The sequence below is a fragment of the Cicer arietinum genome, chromosome 6 (assembly GCF_000331145.2).
Source record: "Cicer arietinum cultivar CDC Frontier isolate Library 1 chromosome 6, Cicar.CDCFrontier_v2.0, whole genome shotgun sequence".
Classification (NCBI taxonomy): domain Eukaryota; kingdom Viridiplantae; phylum Streptophyta; class Magnoliopsida; order Fabales; family Fabaceae; genus Cicer; species Cicer arietinum.
The window spans coordinates 57,991,388-58,000,094 of NC_021165.2; positions in this window are offsets into that span (position 1 = coordinate 57,991,388).

An 8,707-nucleotide genomic window follows, 5' to 3' on the forward strand; every position below is an offset into this window, starting at 1 on the left:
ACATGGATTATGTTTCTCTACCTCTGATACATAAGCGTAACAAGAATTATTTTGTCTTTGCCTCTGACAAGCATAACAAGAACTTTCATGTCTCTGCCTCTAACAAGTATGATCGTCTGACTCTAAATTCTATGTAACCTCTCAAAAAGTCAACACCTCGAGATAAGTCAACGCTCTGACAAAGTCAATGTCTCTAGAAAAGTCAACCCTCTAACAAGAGTCAATGATCTGTAAGACATCCTCTGATCAATGTATCCTGTGTTTGTGAGCATCCTCTAATAATCATCCATAATCTTTTGGCTCTGATAATATATATCCCCTGATAACCTGTTTTCTCTAATGGTCGGTAAAACAATACGCTAAATGTTCTATCCATTGGTTTTCATACGAATTTCAAGTAGTGATTTTTGGGAGTCCAATTTGAGCTCAACGAATAGATTTATTTTCAATAATTCAATTGCTGAAACCCATGAAGATACATGTTGTCTTTTTACAAATGAAGTATCCAAGCCTGACCCTAAAGCACCTCCAACAGAAATATCTCAATAGACATTACCTCCTTGTATTTAAGATGAAATGGTTTTGTCAATAAAATATAGAAAAACATATAACGAAAAGGAAAATTCTGAACAAGCCAAGAACGCATCAAAAAATATGAATGAAAAATTATCTCAGTTGAGTGTTATTAGAATTGATGTAAATCAGTCAAAATGTTTTTATCCACTTGAACTGATATAGGATTGAATATCTAACATCCTCTCAATAAGAGTAAGAATCCTAAAAATATACTTTGTGTCAAATCGAACACAAACTTACATTTATGTACATAAGCCCGATAGTGGTACAACCCTCTCATTCTTCATAAGTAGTGGGATAAGTGGTTTGATGAGTGTTAGAATGAGCAATTTGAATCACTTTTAAATTATGTGGATGGTGACCGAGAATATCAAATGATAACAATGCTAACATTTAGGATAATGATTGGAGGTTGATAGTTAAAAAACAGTAAATAAAGGATAACAAAAAATATTAGCAATACGGTACCCAAAAAAAATACAACATATGACCAATATATACACAATGGAAAAAAAAATTATAGTGAACAATACTCATGCGATGAACACTGTCATAAATGAATAGTGACACACAATAAACAATAGTCACCATAAATTGGAATGTGACAATAGAGAATAGACAAACCAAGTTGGTATACGGTTTGGCAAAAAATATCTTATCAGAGTCTCACATTCACTAGATTGATTGAGTAAGCACGGTTTAAGATTGCCTCTCTCGATATGATATGCCAAAGCAATAAATATAAAGATACAAAAATATAAATATATTTTCAAATGTTGTTATTTTGTTAGTGGATGAGTTGAACAATGACATATTTAGAATAATGTTTGGTGTGTAGGCGTACACATATAGATATTCAAAACAATTTTCTATGGTCTCGTTCAAAAAAGTAGAAACAAACAAATTAAAATTTGAAGGATTTGGATCATTAGAATGAAAGATGGAAGGTTATTGTTAAAAAAATTTACCTCCTATCCCATTTTTTCCCAAAATATCTATTTTACAATTTTTTCTTTTTTTAGAAAAAAAGATGTCAAACTTTAATTTGGTAGAATATTAGAAAAGTTCAATTATACAAAGTATATTTTCCTATTTTTTAAAATAAGCCACAATTGTATCGTGGCTGGCTAAACAACATTTGATCGTGGTTATTTTGCTTTTTTATACTTTTAAGAAAAAAAATACTTTTAATTTTTTTTAAATATAAATTAATTTCTCAAAAAAGTTATAAATAGAGTTTTTCTAAATTTATATTTTTTAAAATTAAATTTTAAATTTTTTGAAATGTGTTTTTTAGAAAATAAATAAATTTAACTTTTTTAACAATTTTTGTTTTGAAAATCTTAAAATTTGAATTTATTAGAACGTATTTTATTTTTCTCTTAAATCAATACATTTTGAAAATTTTAAATTGACTTTATTGAAAAAAAATTATTCCTTGAAATCTGAGTTTCTTAGTAGAAAAAAGAATAACATCAACAAAAATCCCTAAAAAAACATCCAACCCAAAAATATTTAAAATACTGTGTGAATGGAAATACAATTTGAGGGGTAATTAGGATAATTTCCCCAAGCTTGCACATCAATCCGTACATAAAAAGTATTGACAGAGCGATTGAGCCTTAACTTCTAAAAGCCAACCCGTCAAAAAAATAAAAACTTGAAAAGCAAAGATGCAATAAATCTTTTATTGTCAACAGATGCAATAAATAATGAATACGGGCCCAACTTAATAACCAAGCTGGACCACATTAACTACTTTGGACTTACTGAATTAATTAATACTTAATACTATTATTATTAAATCCGACTATTAACTCGTTTGGTACAGTTTTTTCTTTAAAATTATTATTTTTTAACTAAAATAATCAAATTTAAAATTTTTCATCTGTTTATCATAGATTTTATATAAGTATAAAAATTTAGAAAAAAAAAATCTAAAAATTACTTCAAATGAGAAGAAATTTTTAATAGTTTTATCTAAAAATTTATTTTTAATAATTGATTTTATTTTTAAAATAGTTTATATTACAAAAGACAAACAAAAAAAATAGATTATGTGTTTTTTAAAAATATTTAAGTGTGTATTTCGTTCATCGAATGAAAAAAGAGAAAATGGATTTTAATGAGGGAAAGGAATATGGATATATTTGATTCAAAATAAGGGAGAAGAAATATTTTAATATTTTTGTGTTTGGTTCAGAGGAATGAGAGAAATTTTAAATGATTTTTTAGTTATATTGAACTCCTCATCTCCCATCCAAATCCCTTCAAAATGGAGGAAATGCAAAATGAACTATAGAAGATATTTTTGATCCCTCCCTTCTCTTTCTAAAAATTCAATTAAACACATTTCATTTAAAATATTTCATCATCTCCCATTCGTTTACCTTAAACCAAAACACCCTAAAATAAATCGAAGTTCTCTATTCTTAGCTATTGCCTCCTCTAAAAGTTCTCTTTTCTTTTTTCATTCATTAGAGTGAGATGATTTAGACCTATTTCTTGGATAAAATTCACCATTCGAAGTCATTTTTTTATCATTTGATCTAAATAAGTAGTTTGCATACAAGTTTAATATTTCTTTGGTATTTTTATATGATTTCGTCGTTTGAGTATGTGACAGCCTAAACCCCAAAATAATATATATATATATATATATATATATATATATATATAATTTATATTGTATTTCTATAAAATTTACAGCGGATAAATAAAAATATATTTCCAAGAAAATAAAAACTTTTATTTCTAATTTGGATACCACATTTCTCAAAAATCAAAAGGAACACTTTAAACTTCTTTACTCCTATAAAATAGTGCAATCTCAATAAGCTTGATTTAATTATAATTACTTGATTTAATTCTAAAAACTTACTAGTACTTATAAGGTTTTCATACAAAAAGTCGTTTCAAAGTAAATAAGTAAAATACAAATTACAACTCTTATTTCCAGTATCACCTATCAGAGCAGGGTTCCTCCCAAGGTTGAACTTCAAGACTCATTGATCTGTAATAACTGCAATTTTGCAAACGCATGGCCAAACCAGTCAAACACAAACAACGAAGGAGGTGAGTTTTGAAATCATGTTATTAGTATAATATAAGTAAGGAGAACACACAATTAATCATAAATAAAACTGTATCATTACACAAACATTCTTCAAGAAAAAACATAACATTATAAAGTCAAAACCACTCAAGGAAAATCAATACATTTCACTATAACATCAAATCATCTAAGAAAATTATTATCGCTTTTGAAACACATTAATCACAACAAAACAATCACAAGGAAATGCAATGATATGCATGAGCTTAGACTCTACTTCACAAGGTGTTACCATTCTAACTTTGAAGTACTTGATTAGGAGGCTTGATAATATGTCACCATTCCGGTGGACGGACAATTTAAATTGGCTATGTCCTCATAGATCCCCTCAACTCAACCCGAGACACATATACGCGATAGTCGAGGTAAACGTGTGTTGTATGGTAGCTCCCGACATTTAGAGTGCTACCTTTAAGTCACCTAGGAATTCCCCATCCGAATACCTCCAAGGTCTAACGATCTTGCCTTAGGGCTCAACAGCAGACCGTCATGATCAGACTCATTTAGTTGTACTTCCCCAGGATCACTAGGCTTGTCAGTCCCTACCTATATGATGACAAAATAATATCCACTTCACAAATTCTCAATATTTATTTTCAAGGAAAAACATAACATTATAAAGTCAAAACTACTCAAGAAAAATCAATACATTTCACTATAACATCAAATCATCTAAGAAAATTATTATCACTTTTGAAACACATCAATCACAACAAACACAATCACAAGGAAATGCAATGATATGCATGAGTTTAGGCTCTACTTCACAATGTGGTATCATTCTAACATTGATGTACTTGATTAAGAGGCTTGATACTACGCCACCATCCCGGTGGACGGACAATTTAAATTGGCTATGTCCTCATAGATCCCCTCAACTCAACCCGAGACACATATACGCGATAGTCGAGGTAAACATGTGTTGTATGGTAGCTCCCGACATTTAGAGTGCTACCTCCAAGTCACCTAGGAATTCTCCACCCGAATACCTCCAAGGTCTAACGATCTTGCCTTAGGGCTCAACAGCAGACCGCCATGATCGGACTCATTTAGTTGTACTTCCCCAGAATCACTAGGCTTATCAGTCCCTACCTATATGATGACAAAATAATATCCACTTCACAAATTCTCAATATTTATTTTCAAGGAAAAACATAACATTATAAAGTCAAAACCACTCAAGAAAAATCAATACATTTCACTATAACATCAAATCATCTAAGAAAATTATTATCACTTTTGAAACACATCAATCACAACAAACACAATCACAAGGAAATGCAATGATATGCATGAGCTTAGACTATACTTCACAATGTGGTACCATTCTAACATTGATGTACTTGATTAAGAGGCTTGATACTATGCCACCATCCCGGTGGACGGACAATTCAAATTGGCTTTGTCCTCATAGATCCCCTCAACTCAACCCGAGACACATATACGCGATAGTCGAGGTAAACGTGTGTTGCATGGTAGCTCCCGACATTTAGAGTGCTGCCTCCAAGTCACCTAGGAATTCCCTACCCGAATACCTCCAAGGTCTAACAATCTTGCCTTAAGGCTCAACAACAAACCGCCACGGTTAGACTCATTCAGTTGTACTTCCCTAAAATCACTAGGCTTGTCAGGCCCTACCTATATAATGACAAAATAATCTCCACTTCACAAATTCTCAATATTTATTTTCTCCCCTCGTTGGCCTATGGTACTCCATTAAGACCGGCATCTCAAACACAAATTAGAATCACAATTATTTCATCAACTATGAGGTTACTTCAATATTCTCATCACAATTTATAACATCACTATCATTAATCACACATTATCACATAAACTCATCACAATCTTATAACATCACTCTCATCAATCATACATCATCACATAGACTTATCACAAATTTATAACATCATTATTATTAGTTATACATCATCATAATCACATAAACTTCTCAAAATGCATCCACATTTTATTATCACATCATCTAAACCTGTCTAATCAAACATATACACAAAATTCATTCGACATCCAATGTCACAATAATATCAAATATCACACATTTAACGAAAATAAATTAAATATGACAATAATATCAAATCCCACACATTTAATGAAATTAAATCAAATATCACAATAATATCAAATACCACACATTTAACAAAATTAAATCAAATATCACAATAATATTAAATACCACACATTTAACGAATCAATCAACACCCTATAAGTATTTATATTCCACATTTTAATCAATCTCACAATTTCTATTTTGCACATTAATTAATTTATCATTCAAATGGCTATTGTCTTACGTAGCGAGCCTCAGATGAATCGTTGGGAAATACGGTTTTCCTGTTCATCTCACAATTTATTATACTCATGAATTCAAACGTTCTCTCACCCCTTACCTTATTTCGACGCTTTCACACACGAATACGATTCCACGAGCAAATAATATTTGTTCTTTGACTTTTTTTCCTTCAATCGATCTAACTCGACAGTTTATGGATAAACGTCAATATAAATTATGAGAAAATACTCTAAAAACTAAATTCGAAATTCAGTCAAGGAAAATTACCATAAATCAGAAAACCAATCAGTGGATAATATAACCACTTTTCACACGGTCATTTTGGCGTTGGTTTCACTCAAATCGAACTTATGATGAAGAAGAACGGTGCAAAATAAGGAATTATACAAACAAAGAAGTCGGATATTTTAGAGAGAAATTGAGGTTGTTAAAATTATGAAAAATCATGTTTAATTGACTAGCTAAATGAATGAAACAACATACTCAAATTTGGACGAAAATGAAGAAAGTTTTCTGAAATAGTTATCGATCATCGATGTTAGGCTGTTGTTAGTTTCCTCATGGTTTTAGGCGGCCTCAAGCTCCCTCTCTTATTTCTTTTATTTTAACTTATTAAGACAATTAGGGGTTTAAATCCTTTAAAGCTCGTTAGTCTCCTTTTATGTTTTACTATTATTATTTTTATTTTATTTTTAAAAAAACATAATTTCATTAATAAAATATTATTAATATTTCAAACCTAATATTTTATAAAATAAATAATTAATCTTTGAAAATATATTAATAACTAAAACTCTCATATTAAAATTAATCACTATAATTATATTTATTTTTCCAAATACTTACATTAAATTACTACCATTGTTAGAAAATATTTGAAATTATAAAATAAATAAATATAACATCAACACTTTATATTAATTACTAATTTAAAATAAATGTAAAATCACAATGCCATAACAAGTATATAAAAATCAAGAAAATCAAATACAATATTACTACTATCTCAAGATGATTATTTATAAAATAAATAACTAAAAATAGAAAATAATTTAAATAATTGGAATATAACTGCGTGTACACTTAACATCAATCAAATGCATCATAAAATATCACATTAATTGTGTACGCGCATATATGCGTAAAATCGTCAAAAATTTTATTCTTTAAAATATTACACTAAAATATTATTTTGAAAAATACATAAAATATAATATTTATTATTTAGAATACTCATTTAGTCCAATATGCATAAAAGTAGCACATCATCTAAAACACCCATATAACGAAAACTAATCACAAAATTTATCAACATGTATTCTAAAATAATTTATAATCAAATTAATTATTTAAAATAATATTTCATTAATAAAATAGTTTATTATAAAATTTGGAGTGTTTAAGAGTTCGACATTGTTTTGTTCATTGTTATGTTAAGGTGTTTGTTTGATTTAGATTGATAGAATAATTTTTATCCATTACAAAGTTTAATCAATGACTTTGACATCATCTATGTTACAAATATGGAGACATGAGTATTCGGATAATTTAAATTGTCATATTTGTAAACATATTATTTGTTTTGTATTAATAATCTGGATGTTACGACATTACTTTTTCATCTTTTTTAATTTAATAAATTTGAATTTGTATTGTATCGATGTATCTTACCATTTGAATGAATAAATATTATTATTTTTACTGTAAAAAAGTTTTAAATTATTAAATATCAAAACTATTTTTTTGTTGCAACAAACAAATTTACATTTATCTAATTTTATCAATTTAGTTTTGATGACCGAAGTGCGAAAATTAGAAAATTGAATGATAAATAGGTGACAAATACAATCACCACTGTTCAATAATAACAATATTAATATTAAGATTAGTTAGTTTAAAAAAAATGGTTTTGCGACCAAATAAAATAAATCAATTTGGTTTAATTTCAATCAAACGCAAATTGAAATATTAAGTTAAACTAAAGTAACTAATTTAATTTTTTGTTTTTCTCTAAAATCAAGCAGGAGTATCCTTCACATCAATAAATAAATAAAAAAAATCCTTTCTCACTTTAGGACCCCATACCAACTTGGAAACGTTTCTGTGGTGGATATGACCCTTCATTTCCTTTTCTGCAAGTTGCATAATGAAGAAGGAACTTCTTCCATTAAAAACTTTATTTGATTAATCCGTCGAAAAAGATCTCTTATATTTAAAAATTGTTAAGTTTATATATAAAAAAAGTTCTTTTCAAGTTGATAATTTGTAAATTTTTATATCTATTTACTTTTACTAATTTTATAAATATAATATTAATTATATTCTTTTATTTTTATAATTTGTTATTTATTACTATATATTACTTTGTATAGAATAATTAACTTGTAAAAAACTCATTAATTTGAAGAAGGTTAAATTTACTCTGTATGATATTTTTTAATTATATTTACACACAACATTATTAATATTATATTTAAATAATTGAAAATGTTTATTATTTTCAATTAATTATCTTCCGTACAAGTAAAAGGTCGCAAGTCTAATATATAAATTAAAAACTGTATATATGCTAAAAAGTTACTCATTATATGATATCTATATTATATTCAATTATATACTAACTCAGGTGAATTTAGAATTTAGAATCACCCTATTGATCTCTATCCATATGATCTTGATTGCCGAATAAAGTAATTGATACTCAT